Below are 19,083 nucleotides of genomic sequence, written 5' to 3' on the forward strand. Positions count from 1 at the left end.
TTTCCTTCCTGAGTTCACTAACCTCTTGTTACTTTCTTCCTGTGAGGTTTTTTGTTGTTTTGGTTATTTTTTGCATCATTTCTATTCTTACTTTTTGAATTTTTGATTCTTGCTTTTTAAAAAATATCTTCAAATTCTTGTTTGAGGATTTAAAATTCAGATTCTAGTGTTGTGTTGCAGTTTTCTCCTGCATTGCGTTTATTTTATTTGGTAGGGGGAGAAATTTTCTCAAGCGAAATCTTTGATTCACATTTTCTGCTTTCTTCTTTCCATAGCTTTGTATAAGTTCATCTGATTTTTTTTTTCTATTCCTAACATCTAATGTGTAAGATTTCTGGTTTGAGAGCTACCTCTTTTAGTTTATGAAAATATAGTTTAGTTAAAGGAGATTATTGTTTCTTTTGGTGACGGTAGAGCATGACAAGTTGTTTTATTTTGCCACCTTTTGTTTCTACAAGATTGTTACTTCCCTCTCCCTTACATTTTCTTTTCCCTTTTCTACCATGTCTTCCCCAAAAGCATCACTCTTCCCTATTTGCCTTTCTTCCCCAGAAGTAGTTCTCCATGGTTGCCACCTCCATTTCTTCTCATTTTCAAGTACTTTCCCCATTGTTGGTGCTGTGAATTCCCAGGTCTCAGACCAATATTTGGGCATTTGGTGTTGAACTCTTTTTTCCTAAAGGTGTTTTTTCTGTACTTCATGCGCATACTCTGTTCCCCTTCTCAAGAAATCCCTCAAGCCTTCCCTCTCTCACTTTCCACACCCACAAGCGTGTAGCACAGTGAGAACTCTGCTGGAATTTGGTGCTTATCTCTTCCCCTACAAGTAATTTGAATTTGGTATTCTCTGTCTTCTAATAATGTTGAAGATTTGGATCAGATGTGGTTTTATTTGCCTTCCTTGTTGCTCTTATGTTTTTTGGGATAGTGTGTGAAGAGATTCAGATTCAGGCAGTCACCATTATCCTCCATACGTGAAGTTTTAACTAGATCGATCTTTTTTGAAATTAAAACTGTATTCGAAAATACATAACAAAGTCTCCACATGCACTGTCCTAGCAGACAAGTCTTAGTCTGCAGGCTTACGTTCTTCTGAAAATATCTATTCCTTTGTAACAGAGCAATATTGTTTTATTCTAGAAAACCATCTTTCTCTGAATAAGTTTGTATGTTTCCAGACACGTCTTTCACAAATATACGATGGTAATAAATTAGAGTTCATACTCAGGACTCAATCTTGTGATTCTGCTGCTTAGTATGATCAGTTTATGGTTTAATTGAGTAGTTTTTCAGCTCTTCCTTTCTTTCCCTCCCATAAGCAAAGCTTATGCTTACTGTAAATTTAGGGACATTTAGTGTGTGTAGGGCAGTGAAAGTTTGGGTATATATCTAGAAATTCTGAGAGTATTTCAATTATTTGAAGGAATTAGTAAATTACCACGAATAGTAAATAAAACACAGGATGTTTAATATAAAAGTGTCAGAAATCTTTTCTTAGATGGACTGTCTGCATCAACGGAGTGCTAACTAACTCTCTTGAGCCCACCAGCTGCCTAAGAAGCAAAACCAAGCAACCTGCTCTGGAGAGTCCAGATGGACCACTCTACAGGATAGCGCATCCAGAGGGAGCTGTCAGTCTGTGACTGCATGAGTCACACAGCGAGTGCTCACCAACAGTGTTCATTGATTATTTTACTGCCTGCCATGGATATTTTTTTTTTAAAAAAGTAGTCATGTGTCATATTTGTTGTTTATTTATTCTAAAATATTTACTGAGCATGTACCATGTGCCATGCACTGTTCTTGCATTGGAGAGACAGCAGTGAATAAGACAGACCAGGTTCTTGTCCTCACGTAGCATACTTCCCTTAGGGACAGAAATAAGATATACAAATAAACATTAAATACCAAATATTATTTCCTACAGTAAAGTGCTATGAAGCAAAACAACAATGTGATATGAGAGAGAATCTGAGTTAGGGAATGTACTTTAAGAGTGTTGTCTCAGAGGTGACATCTTTGAGAGGTGACATTTAAGATTAGACTTGAAAACTCATAGGAAGCTAATCAAATGAAGAAACAGGAGAAGAACCTTTTAGAAAAAAGGAATAGCAACTGAATTTGGCGAATCTGAGGAACAGAGTCAAACCCCAGTGTGGTTGGAACGTATTAAGCAAAGAGCTGAGTGGTTTGAGATGAGGTCAGAGAGGCAGGGAGGAGCCAGATCATATGTAATGAATAAAGAGTTGGACATTCAAACTGTAGTGCAAGGCTGTCAGAGAATTTAAAATGGAGAAGACTTAGATGTGAGGGGACTTTCAGAATGAGAGGGCATCCTATGGTGGAGTCATCCTAGCTCCAACAATCCTGCATCTCCCATCAATTCTGTCGACCTCTTCCAAAAACATCCCTTCCAAAGAATTGTGGAACACATGGAAAACTTCAGCCTCTCATATTTTCAGGACTATAGTCCAAATGAATCCCTGCAGTCCCTTTTTCCTTTTGTAACTGACCTAACCTATGTCCTATTTCTTTGAGTTCACATTAGAAATTTGCTAGTCAACAAAGGAATTCTTGATGGTATAAAAACTACCTACTTAACCTAGAGTGACTAATAGGATTATAAAGAACAATAGCAACATGGAAAAAATCCAGGCATTCAGGTAAACTGGGAAGGTAGGGTAAGCAGCTTCTAGCCATATATACATGATCGACACATACATATATATCAAAAATATATGACATGCATCTAAAATATATATATCAAATCCCTCCAAGTAGACAATCAATTGGAGAGAAATTCAAGCTTTGAGCCAATTTTATTTCAATGTCAAATGGTACTGATTTTTGGGAAAAGGAATAATTACATCCACACAAAGGTCAAAGAAAATTTTCTTTTAAGCAGAACTTCACATTTGATAATTGGAAGATGGCTAAATGCTCACATTTCCTGGCAGTCGATCACGCTTCCCTTTGAAGCTGTGCTTTGTGCTCTCCTTGTGTGCTGAGATACGTGTGCTACGTGTTCTACATATTATTACTGAACACTCAAAGGAAGGGCAACAGAAGTAACAGAATGACATTTCTGCCCTCATTTTCTTCAGAAACAAGGAAGAATTCAGAATTCCAAAATTTGGATTTTACATATTTTCTACTTGTCTAGATGGATTTATAATTTTCTGTGCTTTTATCAGCAAATTGCCATATTTCTCATAATTAACCTTCAAGTTAATAGCTCATTACGATAAAAAGTAATAGAGATGTTCTTTCCATGGTGACTGACTGTTGATGTGATCCTAGAAAAATCTATGCTTTCCATTTAAATATAAGCAAATGAAACAATTGCATTTTTTTCACTATAAAACTGTATTTATGCTGCACTTTACTCTCTATCTAGCTAATTTTTATTTGTTTTTAAAGATGTAATTTATATGTCGTCTTCTCTGAAGGCTTTTCAGATAGTATGTAACAGAAGGCCAAAGGAGGAAAATTTAAAAAAAATTCTTATCAGGATTCCCAATCAACCAAATATAGCCCTTACCTTCAAGGGGCTTTTTTATTTGTAATGAAGAGGCATATACCAGCAAATGCCTACAACAAAATTTTATAGTATCATGATTGAATTTATGTGTAAAGTATAGACATACAGAAGAGAGAGTGACTGTATCTGGGTGTGGGCTTGAGGCAGAGTTTGGGTTTCATAAAAGAAATAACAACTAACACACTTTGGGAGGATAAACAAGAGTTCATCTAGTTGAAAACAATCTGGGTGGGGAAGAGGAAGGAATAGCTTCCAGGTTGAGAGAACAACAGATATGAAGACAGAATCAAGCAAAAAGCTTGGCATTATTGGTGCTCTGTTTGGTTTGAGTTCCTAGTTCTTCAATCCTTTCTTTTCCACAGGCAAGAAATCTTTATTGAGTAGCTATCACGCCCCATGGACTGTTTGTTCTATGAAATGATACACAGCACTGAGCAGAAGAGACCCAACATCAGCCTTACTGGAGCTTAAATTCTACACGTAGGCATATTCTACAAGACAGGCAATAAACCAAACGGATACAAAAAATGTATAGTATTGTACTTGATGAAAGGTATCATTGAGAAAGATGAAGTAGGAAAAAGAAATGGGAGTTTTGGGGTGGATGGATGCCAATTTTAAGTGAGATGGTCAGGGATAGGCTCATTGATAAGATACATCTTAAGAAAAATCTGAAAAATATTCACACAGACAACAAGGAAGAGCATTTCAGGAAGGCATTTCAGCTTGAGATTTGGATTGAGTTTATACTCTGAACTGAGGACTCTTCCTTTCTGGATCTCTCTTTTTTGGGATTGCCCTGTCTCATTTTCTGTCTTCTATCATTATATGGAACTCTATCCTTGAGTTTTTCAAGTCAGAAGGACATTTTTAAGCTTTATCCATCTCGTTTGGAATCTGCTGGCACCTTTCCTCAAGGTTAAAGCTGTATAAATGGAAAACTCACCCTCTGCCATTTCCTTTTTCCCCGTCTAGACACCTTTTCAGATTCTGCCTGCTTTTGGTTGTTCTCTAGTGCCCTCAAGTAGGTGTTTTCTTTTTCTTTTTAGCCAGAGCTTATAGTTTGTATCTATAGGATGGATTGTTCAACAGTAGCTACTTTTCTATTACTGGATACTGAATTTCCATGTTCTTTTTAAGAGTACATGGGACATATACTAAAAATACAAATTTTACATAGTAAACAAAGCTCCAACAAATCAGATTGAAATACTTTTAGAGTATTTTTCTGGCAAAAATAAAATTAAACTAAAATTCTAAAACAAAGAGATAAGTATTAAAACCCTAAGTGACTATAAATTAAGCAATGCACTCAAATAATCTTTGGGTTAAAAAAGAAAATCAGAGATTAGAAAATATTTGAACTGAATGATAATGAAGATAAGACATATTAGAACTTGTCAGAAGCACTAAAGCACTACTTAGAGAAAATATTATAGCCTTAGTGATAAATATTAAAAAAGAACAAAGCCTGAAAAATCAATGATATCTACTTCTATCTCAAGAATAGAGAAGAACACCAAATCAAAAAACAAAGTAAAGTAAGAGGAAGGAAATAATAGAAATAAGAGCAGAAATCAATAAAATAGAAAATATACATACATTAGAACAAAATAACAAAGCCAGAATTGATATGTGAAGTGATTAATAATATTTCTAAACACTGGAAAACTGACAAGGGAAAAAACCCACAATTTATCAATATCAAGAATGACAATTGGATGGTAAATACAGATCCAAGAGATGTTAAATATATAATAAGGGAGATCATGAACAACCTTAGGTCAATAGATTTGAAAATTTGGATGAAATGGACAAATTCTTTTGCCTATTCCTCTTCTCTTGCTTCTTTCAGTTGTTTTGGGGGTTGGATGTCTGTTTGGGTAGATGACCTTTTATAAAGATGCTGATGTCATATTGTAGGAAATAGTTTTGTGTAACTCTGCCCCTCATTTTATGGCATAGGAAACTGAGATTTACAGTCCTGTCCCTATCCTCTCAGCTATTTACTAGTCTTGAGAAGAACAAAGGTCTTCTAATGTCCTGTCCTATGTCCACTCCAGATGATGAAAGTATCCATCATTCCAAAGACATGTTCAAAAAATGGAATTTTCAGTGTCTATGACAACAGTTAGGAAAGAAGGGGAAGGACATGTTAATTAAAATTGACATTGGGAGTTCACTAATAGTAACCGATTGCCAATTATTCTCCGTGAATAACAGAGACAGAAGCTACACTTTAACAACTGAATTGAACATTGCTCCCCATGAGTTCGACGAGTTGAAAGAATTTGGAGGACATATTAGCTATGAGCTAAGGAGTAACTTCCCCTTTTGTTATATTACATATCAATTTCTGTTATGCAAATGGGGCAATATTAAAAAGAATTAGTGGATTCTACTATGAAACAATGGAATCTTTGTGAAGGTATACTTGCAATATTAGCATGTAGCTTTTTTGTAAACCTGCCATTTTGGTGCACAGCAGTCACTGAAAAACAAAAGGAATTCTAATCTTACTCTTTATCTCCAAAATGATAGCAGTGGCTCTGGGTGAATTGCAAGCTGCTGCTGTTGACTGTATTTCCAGTATTTAGTATTTGAAAACTATCTTCCCTGCTTCTTTTTCCAGCCACGTGGTACTGAGAGAGAGAGAGAGAGTGTGAGTGTGCGCGTGTGTGTGCATCCCTTTGCCTGCATTCCCAGTTGGCTATGTAAAAGCTAGGTCAGTGGGCTGATGCGATCTTTCAGATGCTGCAGGCTGGGTTTAGCATGACTCCCTTCAAACTGGTGGGCAGAGCCTCTGTTGTCTTTCTGCTGTATTAAGTTTAGCCTGAAATTTTGATTGGAAAAGCTCCTTTTTCTTTACTCTCCCCCTTTGCTATGTCAGGCTGTGTTAGCAACTGTTCTCCTGGGAAGCTCTGAAGTGAGGAAATGGTGGGTGGAGCAGAGGAGAAAGAAAAGGAATACATGCTGTGGAAAGCTGTACTGTTGCTGTAGTTTCCTTTCCTCTCACTGAGATTTAATCACTGGTTGGAAGAAATTGGAATGTTAAAGAATGAGAGCCAATGCAGGGTGGAGGAAAGAGGGGATGGCAGGAGAATTCAATAATAGGGCCAAGAGAAGTTTAGCAATGTAATGCTCAAAAAGCTGTGCTGTGGGACTCTGTGTGATTAGGGAATCAGAGCCATCCAGGGAACAAGGAAATTTTCCTACAGTTTCTTTGAAGATTTGCAAATAAGTTATATACCAGCCTGTCAGATATGGGGAATTTTGACTAACGTTTCTGCAGTTCTCTTCTTCCTCACTTTAGGGACAGTATGTACCAGAGGCAACCTATCTAGCTGGCCACTCATTTCCATCAGCTTTCTTCGTATCTCAACTCTAGCTCCAATTAATCTGATCCCAATCGCATGAAGCAGACCCCAAACTTACAAGCAGGTTGAGTCTCAGCTACTGATTACTCCCTGCTTACTTTCTAATTAAAGAGGCATGCTTTCATATATTTTTATAAATACTGGAAGAGGGGTACACCATTGGGCCAGTCCTGAAAACTTCAAAAGGCTGGGTGGTTCAGGGAGGAAAAGAGGCAAGAACTCTGCTGGAAGAGGTGCCAGAAAAAGTTATTACTCATTGTGGTGGGGAAAAATGATGAATGAGTAGCCCTAAGATCTGGATTCTAGATTCAGGTTTGCCCCTAACTAGATACATGACCTTGGGCAATCATAATGTCTGATCCTCTCCTTCACAGAATAATGGGTGGAACTTGATGGTTTTTAATGTTTTCAAACTCTCACATTTCATAAACCATATCAATAAGTATATATTGATTGTCCCCTACATGCCAAGCGTTAGAGACACAATTATTTTTTTATTACCTTTACTTCATAAGGAATATATTTCTTTGGTTACTTCAGTTTCCTCAATTGTGAAATGGGGCTATCGATGACTTTCCTGCTTACTTAAGAACAAAGAGGGGATTGTATCTGAAAGTGATTTGGAAAATGTGAAAGGCTCCGCAGCAAATATTTTTGATGTATTCATACACATAAGAATATATATATTCCAGGAACTGATATGCAGGTTTTGCTCTCTGAGATAATAAGCAATAACCTCGAGACAGTTTGCTTTATCTAAAAATATACGAGGTGCTTGATGACCAGAAAGAAATTATAATTATCATAATACTGTTCCCAAGTTGTGTGTGATCTGTGTGTGCATACATATACTCAAACTCACAAAGCTGTAATTATATCGGTAAATACACAAAGTAACATTGTCTGTTTGAAGAATAAAGAATATGCTCCATGAGAGCTTTCCTATCTCATTCATCTCTGTGTTTACAATAGTGATATTTGTTGAAGGAATGAATGAAGGAATGAAAGAATGAAGATGGCAGAGATTTCTTTAGTATTCTTTTGACTTCCAACTTCAACTTCTGTGCCAACTTCAGTGCTCATTTTCTTTCATTGATACTTTACCTTCTCACTGCTTAAATGTAGAGGAGGGTCTCCTGGAGTTCATTGTGACTCAAAATAATCTATGCTTAGAAACCAAAAGATGTGACAGTTGAAAATACCCATTCGCTACTACAATGTTTTGCTATCTTAAATGCTTCCTCAGTCCCTCTTTAACAAGTTCAATATATTATTCTTGTTTATTTCCTTAGCACCTAACACAGGATGTGGAACAGAACAAGTGCTCAGTGAATGCACTAAGTCATGAATGATTGTCAATTCCATGGAACAATTGGTGTGCGTGCCTGGGGTGGAGGTGCAAGACTAATGAGCATATTATGTAGAAACATGACTGATGGGGTTTTGATAAGTGAGTTCCCAGCATAAGAGTCATATCTATTCTCTATAAATTATCTCTTGGGTCTCTTCCCACTTCCAAATACATTAGTTTGATTCCTCCGATTTTATGAAAAGAACATTTTATGAAGAATCTGGGCTAATAGTAATAAGAACCATAAGCACTAAGCTACGAGCCTACAATTACTAGCATTTAATAATGTCATCTTCTCTAACAGTTGTCCAGTGACCCACGTCTACCATAAGCTCTTTGAGAGTGGGAGCTGTGTCATGCTCAGCACTAGTTGAGATGGTTACTTAATTTAGGGGAAGAAGAACTTGGCTATTTGCAGAAAGGAGGCAGTCTGAGAGGGAGGAGATTGTCTCCTTATATGGCACTGAAATAAGACACCTCCTTACCCCCTGTTACTTGTGATCTTTCTATCATTTCCCCCCATTTAAGAAATCCCTTGAATTCCACAGATTCCTAATACCACCCGGACAAATGGCAGAGATGGAAGATGGGCATAAAGTTGTTTTACCCTCATCCTCCTTCACCTAAAATGCAGGCTTGGGATCACCTAGGTTTGAGTTGACTTATACATCCTCTGCAGCCTTGGGGGTTGAGCACGATAGGAATGATGTATTAATATCAGTAGAAAGGGAACAGATTGATTATCGGTTAGTATGGTGGTGATTATTTTAAGACTTCTGCCACCAGATAAACTGCCCAAAGCTAGTCTCTTATGAAGGTTGGTCTTATTTCCTTCCTTTACTCTTTCTTGAGAGGTTATGAATGCAACGCTTCCCCTTTTAAAAGGCTGTTTCAACCAGGGGATATTTTGCCGTCTCTCTGCACTACAGAATAAGCATTTCAACCTTTTCCCCACAGGGAAAACTGCCATGTTACAGTTGAACAAAAATGGGAATTTGAAACAAATAAAACCCTCACATTTTTTTCCCTGTGATTTTTTTTTTTTCATGTAAGTATATGCATTTTCCATTCTGCTCCATTCTTAACGAAGGGCGTGCTTCTCTACAGAGGAACTGCTCTTGATATTTTCGCCTGTCAAATCTCCCAGAGCAGATGGTCCCTTCAGGGAAGCTCTGGAAAGTGCTGGGTGTCTGGTTATGCCTGGCCCCTCCCTCCCTCTTGGGGTCTCAGATGACAAGTCATCAAACCAGTTTCCCTCCTCTTAGGGGTCCTTGATCCAGTAGCAGCAGGATTTGGTTCCAGGGAATGCACAGACCCTTTGCAGTTGGGTTTAGCAGCTACCCCAGTCCGCAGCAAGCCGAGATCCTGGGGTGAGAGTGGCACCCCGCCTGTCCAATCAAAGACGCAGGTTTCTCTCCGGCCTCCGCCCAGCTCTCCCCGCGCTCCAATAACCGCTCTAAAAGGCCGGGCTTTTGCTGTCAAGTAGCTAGGGTGGGCTCGGCTGGGGCGAGGAGGGGCGCCGGGTGGGGAGATGCGCTCCCAGGTGTTTGCAGCGGAAGTGGGAAACCTGTAGGTTATGGTCCAGCTGTGCCGCGCCGAGGCGAGCAGGAGCAGGGAACAGGTAGGAGGCAGGACTTTTCCTTTTTGGCCGATAGAATAAAGAATGCGTATTTTCAGGCTACTGTTGCCTCCCTTCCCCTTCCCCCAGCCCCGCCCCGCCCTCGTCACCCCCAAACCTCTGGTGGTCGCCGCAGCTCTCGTTGTGAGGTACGGAAGGAAGGACTGAGGTGGAGGTTGTCTGGGTGCTCGGAAAGAGGGGTGAGGGATGCGGGAGCCCGGGGTGGCAGGCGGGCAGGGCGGCAGTGCCCTAGGAGTGGGGACCGAGCCCCTGTGTATCTCGTCAACTTTCCTCCCAGAGGCTTCCGCCGCCACCGCCGGTGACTTGCCCAAGGGATGCCATGTCGAGCCGGCAGGGAGGGTCTGGGGGAGCAGACATGTCAGCAGCCGGGAACCCTCAGGTCTTCCTAAATCGGGAAGAGCTCCTCCTCCCCACGCCTGTCCGCACCTCCTCATTTTCCCTCTCCTACCTGGCGTCTAGACTCTAGCGCATCCCTGAAAAAACTGGGAATGATTGCGCTCAGGGAAAGAAGGCACTTGTTTGTCCCCTGGCCGCTCGGTTAAGAACTGGCTCCCTTTGGGAGTGGGGGCTGGGGGAAAAATCCTGCAACTCGGTGGAAGGGCCTTTTCCAATTAATTACGTCTCTATTGAGAAGACGCGGGCCCTTCTCGCCTGTCTGCGGCAGACTGAGTAGGGGACAGACAGCGAGGGCTTCGCTTCTTCCCCCCTAACCTGGCGTTGGCTATTGGAAACCACCTTCTCGCCTAGTTTCTAAAAGGTGGGTTTATCCTCGGGGGTTCCCAGAAAGTCAAGCAATTGTGTCCCGATGGACTCCCAGAGGCTGCAAAGCAGCCTCCCTGGGTGACCGCATCTGGGTAGTAGGTGTTGGCCCAGTGCCGGTTCCTGCTGGAGTCAGACTGCTGGAAGCAGTAGGCAGAAGAATTGCAGAGAAATTGCATCTCTCTCGGGGACTGATGGCACCCTGCTTTGAAAATTGCTGAAAAATTGGGGTGATGGGAAAGAGGGCGAGGGGAGAACTGCAACCTTTTCTCATTTATTCATGCCAAATCCAGCATGGGCATTCGTACGTGTGCTTGTGTGTGCACATCTCCAAGGTGGCGCTATATATAGCTCCTGCACACCCAGCCCTGTTTGCCTGCTCTGAGCGGGCTGCCTTGGGCTTCTGAAGCATTCTGCAAGCACTGAGTGGGAGGGACAAAAGGGAATCAAATTCTCCATTGGGTGAACAGCAGGAGAAGATGAACTCAGACTGAGGAATCCCTGCATGAAATAATGTTTCTGTAATGCCCATGAAGATCAGCATTTCCAAATATCTTTTGATTACATTCTTAGAATGTTGTTGGATCTTCATCCATTTCCCTTCATTTCACTGCTTCACAGTGTACATATGAACCTTACCAGCCTGAAATCTAACACACATATCAAATAAATGCACATTATCTCTGGGTTATTTTATTAAACTCATCAGAGCATAATAGTTTGCTGGTGCCTGTACTTGAGTTGCTTGTTTTATTTGGATGGTAAATTAGCTAGCAGCATGTGGGGGTCTGGAAGAAAAGGATCCACCCACTTTACAGGATGTAGAACTAAGGGGCCCTTAGAACCTTGAGGGGTAGTTTTGATATATTTCCTCGTACAAATTTTACTTGTGGACCTGATATTTAAACTTGTGCCGCTGTTTCATATCATATCTATTGGTACTAGTGGACTTTCTTTTATAGATGTACGTGCATTTCTTTTTCCCAGTGCCTGGAATTATTTAATCCTAATGATCACTTTTCCGTTTTCCTAGATGAGAAAACTAAGATTTAGAGGACACAAGTAATTTGCTTAAAGTTTTCCAAAAATGCGCTATTTCAACCCTAATATTCCATCAACCTACTGTGAATTTTATTACATAGCAGTTTTCCCTGAAATGGAATACTTCAGCTTCCCACGATTTTTGGTCCTAGTAGGAAAATTTGGTCAATATTGATACCAGTAACTATATAGGCCCAGGTTATTCAGTTATTCAGACGGTCTTATTTTGTTGCTTAACCCTTATTTGTGTCTGATTTGTTTTCTAATTAGACAGGAAATACTTTGCATAAAAAGACTATGACCTACATTTTTGCGTACTCCACTTCTGAACACAGTTGTCCTAAGTAGGCTCAAAGATTCTTATTGAGGAAGCATCATCAAATGGAATTGTTTGGATGGATACAACAATGACTTGGGGATAATCTATTTATTGATAGACAGCTATGTGTTGGGAACTACTTTTGGAAACTTCTTTTGGCTCGATTATTCTCTCCATGAGGAGTGATGGATGACATGAGGTATCCCTCCACGTATCCTTCCACAGAATGATTCGATTTTCTAATAGGGGTTGTGACTATGTACAAGTTTTTCTACATATTCTCTCATAACTTGTGTCCCTTGAGACTAACTAGAGACCAAGTTGAAGGATAGACAATTCACATTTCCCTATTAATTGGCAAAACATGCTGGGTAATTGCCTTATGAAAGAAGAAATCAACAATGTCCATCCATTTCCATTTCCGCCCATTTCTACACGTAAATTGGCCATGGCCTGTGTCATATCACAGAACCTGTCCTCTCTGAGTCATCTGTAAGCTCTTCTTCTTTGAGTCCAATGTTTGTTTTTCTAATTGGTGTATTGTTTATTTTTTTTCCCTTCTGGTCTGCCATTTTCCATATTGTCCATTTCTTCCTTGAAATTTTACTTCTTGATACCACAATGATCTGTCATAATTTTTCTGTTGCTTTTTCTAACCCGCCATTCTTTGTGTCCTTTTACCTCCTTTTCCTGTCTCTAGCTTTCAAAGGAATCCCCCAAGTTGATGACAATTTATTTTATTGGAAATAAAAATTCTCCTTCTGGATTTCCATTCCTAATCTCTTCCCAATTAGCCATTCCAAAATACTCTCCTAGTGGCTAAGAGCACAAGCTTTGGAAGGAAGCATACATGTATAAGTATTTATATATTATTACGCAGATAAGTGAACATCAGTATGTCAATTGGGGGTTCTAATTGTGCTTACCTCAGAGTTTTTGTGAGATTTTTTCTTTGAGTATTAAGTGAGACAATTCATGTAACACATTTAAAATAGGGCTGGCCCATAGTAATTACTCATAAATAATAGCTATTAGGAGTAGAAGTACTGTTTACAGTAATGATAATTTATATAGTGAAAACTGTGTTTTTTTGTTTTTTCTCCATCAATAGTTGTCATCCTTAAACTGGCTTTTAGCAAAGGATACTACAATTTTCCAGGCTTTCTGGTTTGTGATTAGGGTTTTTTTTAGACTTCCTTTCCTCTACCTCCAAATACCTACCATCTATTCAGTAACTTATTCATTTTTGTTCTCAACTCTAATTTATATCTTTCTCTGTTTACCCCAATACCAGTTTCATCTGTCATTGTACACCTGGATTGGTGCAGTAGGCAATTTATAAAATTCCCCAGTGCTTAAGTCTCTCTGCTTCAATCTAAGATGCCACATATTTTTATTGGTATAATGTATTTTTAATTTTCATGATTGGTTCTACTCTGCTTTGAAACTTCTACTGTGCTTTGCTTCATATCTTAAAGAGCACTGACTTTGGAGCAAGAACACTTGGGTTCAAATCATGAGAATAGGACTTACCAGTTGTGTGGCCTTGAAAATATAGCAGGAAGAGGATAGGGCGTTACTTCGTTATGGTATATGAGTGAACTATTGTGTAAAATTACATTCAAAACATACCCATTTAACATTACTTTTAGGATTACATTTTTATAATTATAAGGAAATACAGGAAAACTCAGAAAAAATTGAAAGTAAAAGAAAATTCCACCATGCAGAGAGATCTACTCTCAACCTTCGAGTTTCATTTCTATGAATATACATAGGTGTTTTAAATTTACAGATTTGGAATTAGAGTGAATATTCATTTTTGTATTTAGCTTTTTTCCCACTTAAAATACCATAAACATTCATTTATTTCATTTAATATTCTTACTAATCATTTTTTATGGCTGTCAAATATTCTTTTATCTAGAGCCTTTAGATTGTTTCTGGTTTTTTTATGCTTATGGAAATGAACATAAATAAACATTAATCCTTGCATTTCTGTCCATTTCCTTACAATAACTTCTTAGATGTTACCAGGTCAAACATATAAATATTTCCAGACTCCTAATGCTTATTGCCGAATTGCCCCAGCAAAAAGTTTATACACAAGTTGATACTCAGTATAAACCAATTTGGAAAATTCTCATTAATGCTTGGTATTGTGTATAAAAAAATTGTGACTATGTTGCTAGTAGAAGTTGTATAACTAGTTATTCTTTTAAGCTGTGTTTCTATGATTTTGGATGAGTTTGAGAAATATTTTCATGTTCATTGGCTCTTTGTATTTCTTAATTTGTGTATTTTATTTGACTCTTTATTGAGGTGCTCATATTTTCTTCATATTTAATAAAAAAAATCTATTGAATACTGGAAATTTTCCTCACTTTGTTTTTTTGCTGTTTATTTTTTAAGTTTTTGGACATACAGAAACGTGTAACTTTCCTGTAGCTTAACCTATAAATCTATTGGCAGTAGTATTTCTCATTGCTGTAATGCTCAGGAAACTCTCTCCTATCTGACAAAGAATTGAATATAAAAACACACATTTGAGGTGCGACTGCAGAACTTCTTGCCTTCTTTGAAGCGGTATTTGACTTACGTATATCATGTATCTATCGCTGTGTGCAATGGCTCCTGGGGACATATAAAATACCCTCTCAGTCTATTAAGATCCCGTTATTATTTATGTGGCTTTCCCATGAAGTGAATGGGACTTTAATTCTTTCTGAGCTACTACTGTCCATTTCAAAAGTGCCACAGGGCAAAACATACTGTGGAAGATATTAATGACCAGGTTACTCAGCCAGAGCAGGGCACATTGTTTGCACAATTATCTGAATGACTCAGGCGCTAAATCTGCTTTTGCCAGGATTATCCAGATGGTCCTTAATTCACTGAATAATTGCTCACCCCTGTTCTTGATTTTGATGATGTAGACCTGACTGTTTCATCACTTTTCCTGTACTGTTTTATTTGTTACTACTCTCTAAAGGCTTAGAGTTGACCACATTGGTTTCTTCTTTGAGAGGCAGTTGCCCTGGTCCTTAAGAGTACGTGGGTTAGAGTTACGCAGAGTTTTGCATGAAACCCAGCTCCGCCAGTTACACACTGTGTGATTTGGGGCAAATTACTTAATCTCTTTAAGTCTTTGTTTCTTGTGTAGAAAATGAGGATATTCAGAGTTCAGAGTCCCTACTTCAGTCCTGCTCTCTTGTAGTCTTTTTCTCAAGCACATTGTTCACAATATAACCAAAGTTATCTTTCTAAAACCAGTCTCATCAGGTGACTCCTCTGCTGAAAATCTTTTGATAGAGCCCTGCCCCCTTTTTTTCCATAATAATGCCCTGAGTCCTTTGCGTTGCACCTAAAGTCCTTTGTTAAATGGTCCCTATTTACTTGTCTAAATTCCTTTTCTTATTATTCTGGTCTCTTCCATCTCCAATCTCCCACAATGCCAGTCACACAGAACTGTTTGCATTTCCCCAATACGTCATGTTTTTCCTCTCTTTCCCCAAACTCCACTCCCCTTCCATATTCTCTTCTCTTCCAGAAATGACCTGTTTCCTTGTCTGCCCTGTAACTGATCTGCCTAAACTCTTCAAGGCTCAGGTCAGCTGCCACCTTCTCTAGGAGGACTTCCCTGAACTTCCAGGCTGAGATTGGAGCCCTTACTCAGTGCTTGCATAAGAAAATGTGGATACCCCAACAATAGCACTTACTACCCTGTGTTGTAACTGATTGCTTGTCTGTTACTCCCGCTGTAAGCCCTTGAGGATAGAGACCATGCCTTATTCCTTTTTGTGTTCAGCCTTGACATGTAGTTGATAATAAATATTTTCTGAAGAAATGAATAAAAGCAGGTTAAGACTAACTCATTTTTAAGATTTCAACAAATTAAGGATTTATGTCTCTACCTTGGAAACCAACATACAGAAACTAGAAGCTATGTCAATCTTCACAATTTTTCAAGAATTGACTTCCTGGTTTTGTGATTTATACGAGATAGATGAAAGAGAGCCCTTTAAAAGCAATTTGGTAATGAATACCATGCCTAGGACATTGAATAATTCCAAAATGCTAAATCAGTAGGTAATTCTCTTGTAAATAATTCTACATTTTGGAAGGAGGAAGAAGTGTATAGTTACATGGATAATGTAGACATATAAATTTAGCTGTGTTGAAACTAAATATTGGCAAAATTAATCTCCCTTTTCTTCATTCAATAAAAGGTCTTCCATTGGTGTCATCTTCAGAAGTTTACAAAGCATGGTTATGTGGATAACCTTTTTTGATCCTTTGCAACAATTCTGAAAGTTATATGGAAAGGCGTAATTATCCACACTTACAGATAAAGAAACAAGATCAGAGAAGTAAGTCATTTGTCTAAGATCATATTAGTGGCAAATCTGGACAAGAAGTAAGGTAATCTTACTCATAGTTGCATGTTTGCCAAAATGTTAGCCAAAACATCACACTGAGGGATGCTGACCACCCTTCTGTCCAAGTCAAGGACACTGGTCTTTGAGACTGCCTTTTTTTTTAAAGATCGGCAGCTGAGCTAACATCTGTTGCCAATCTTCTTTTTTTCTGTTTGTTTTCCTTCTTCTTCCCAAAGCCCCCCAGTACAAAGTTGTATATTCTAGTTGTAGGTCCTTCTGGTTGTGCTATGTGGGACGCTGCCTCAGCATGGCCTGATGAGCAGTGCTAGGTCTGCACCCAGGATTCGAACTGGTGAAACCCTGGGTGGGCCGCCTAAGCAGAGCACACAAACTTAACCACTCAGTCATGGGGCATCAAGGACATTGGTCTTAATATTAATAACCCACTGAGAATCCTGAACAATCTAGTAAAAATTCACCGCACTAATACCTATATATTTTTGCTTTGGTTTTTAATAATCTGAGAAGAAACCAACTGACAGCAATTTTTGTTTTACACATATTTTAAATTCTTTTTTTTTTTGATTTTTTTTTTTAAACATTGGCACCTGGGCTAACAACTGTTGCCAACCTTTTTTTTTTTTTTCTGCTTTATTTCCCAAACTCCCCTCCCCACCCCCCCCACCCCCGTACATAGTTGTATATCTTAGTTGCAGGTCCTTCTAGTTGTGGGATGTGGGATGCTGCCTCAACATGGCCTGATGAGTGGTGCCATGTCCACGCCCAGGATCCGAACCCTGGGCCACCGCAGTGGAGCGTGCGAACTTAACCACTTGGCCATGGAGCCAGCCCCATATTTTAAATTCTTGTGTTTATTTAATTGATTGATTATTTAGCCTATATATATATATATACACACGCACACACACACACATAGTTACACACACTCATATTACACTTGTACTTTGTTTTACTTTAGAGGATATTTCTTTTTATTTTTGACCACAAGTAAAATGTCCCTTCCCTTCTCTTTTTTTTCCCTAGAATTATTAAAATACTTTTACTATATATTCTTAAGTAGACAATATTCAACTCTTCAATTTAGCTTAGTATATAGTCTATACAATCTTGGAGAATCAAATGAGTGAAATATGTTTTTAAGAAAGAGTGCAGGTGTTGAAAAAGAAATTTATGAAAAATAGATGGTTACTTACCTAGAGCACTGATCTAGGCTAGTTTGAGAATTAAAAACACTAAGATATAAGACTGATTTTTCTTGTGCAGACAATGTCTTCTCTATAAACACACTTCAATTACTAACAACAACCATTTATTGAGTGTTCACTCTGTGCTGGGCATTGTTTTGAACGTGTTGCATGTGATATCTCATAACCAAACCCAGTAAAGTGGATTTTATTTATTATTTTTACCATTTTACAGATGAGAAAAATTAGGGATATTAAAAAACTAATGATCAGAGCAGCTGGAAGTTCACAAGCAGGTATCTAACTCCTAAGCCTATATTATTAATCACTGTATTATTCTGCCTCTCCATGATATTTGGTTTTAGTATTTTGCTAGTCACAATTTAAATTGTCTCCATTTTAGGGGCCAGCCCAGTGGTGTAGTGGTTAAGTTCAGGCACTCCACTTCGGCAGCCTGGGGTTCATGGGTTCAGATCCCAGGCATGGACCTACACACAGCTCATCAAATCATGCTGTGGAGGCATCCTACAAACAAAGTAGAGGAAGATTGGGACAGATGTTAGCTCAGGGAGAATATTCCTCAAGCAAAAAGAGGAAGATTGGCAACAGATGTTGGCTCAGGGCCAATCTTCCTTACCCCCCCAAGAATATTGTCTCCATTTTAGTGACCAGTATCTATCCCTAGACCATTTGTTTTATTTGTGAATCTCTCACAAGGAAAATGGTCTTCCTCTACAGTAATTTACATGGGACAGTTTCCCAAACATAGATTAAGCAATAACAATGTGCTATTTAAAAATTCATTATTTTAACTTTGAACTAAGCATCAGAAGTTTTTACGCCTTTCTGCCCTGATTTTACTTCCTGACATCACAAATCATAAACAGTAATTCTATGCTAAGACATCTAATCTGATAGTATTTAATTGTCATGGTTACTGAAAGCACAGATTTGCTGTCTGTAACAGGGAAGATTGCCGCTAAGATATTATAAACAATATTTATAATATTCCAGTTTGAGACTCAATTTGTATAACAAAATTTTATACCAGATAAAAATTCCTATCGCATATATTAAACGAAATATATTTTAGTTAAAAATCTTTTAAAATACCTGATGGATTGATTTACTGTATTTTTCTTTGGTTTGCCTATATATTTTAGAGATTATAGCAACTCTTTTGGTACTAGAAAATTGACCCAGTTTTCCCCAAAAAGTTATTTTCATGTTTTGATTTATGCATAAGTTGAATGGTGATGAAACTAAGACATTTACTTTCAGTAAAGTGTTGTATTACTTTTTTTAAAAGTTTTTAATTAAAGAATAACAGAAAAGTGAACAGAAAAAGGTCAGCTCAATGAGCTATAACAAAGTATTTATACCCATGAAATCAACGCTCAGTTCAGGATAAAGAACCTTATCAGCACCCCCAAAAACCCCTCTTCCATCCCCTCCCAGTGGCTACCACCTTG

At 38.4% G+C, this 19,083-nt stretch overlaps 1 protein-coding gene across 35 annotated transcripts in view; it reads left to right on the forward strand.

The window, feature by feature from the left end:
* Positions 1-9,532: 9,532 nt before the first annotated feature.
* CNTN1 (contactin 1) overlaps positions 9,533-19,083 on the forward strand; it is a 339,733-nt gene continuing 330,182 nt past the window's right edge. For 16 of the 35 annotated variants that reach the window (XM_070270133.1, XM_070270141.1, XM_070270142.1 and 13 more), the window contains exon 1: positions 9,723-9,890. The gene's annotated coding sequence lies outside the window, so the exon portion shown is untranslated. The other 19 variants (XM_070270132.1, XM_070270143.1, XM_070270130.1 and 16 more) reach the window with 12 other exon arrangements.

The sequence above is a fragment of the Equus caballus genome, chromosome 6, assembly GCF_041296265.1.
Source record: "Equus caballus isolate H_3958 breed thoroughbred chromosome 6, TB-T2T, whole genome shotgun sequence".
Taxonomy (NCBI): Eukaryota; Metazoa; Chordata; class Mammalia; order Perissodactyla; family Equidae; genus Equus; species Equus caballus.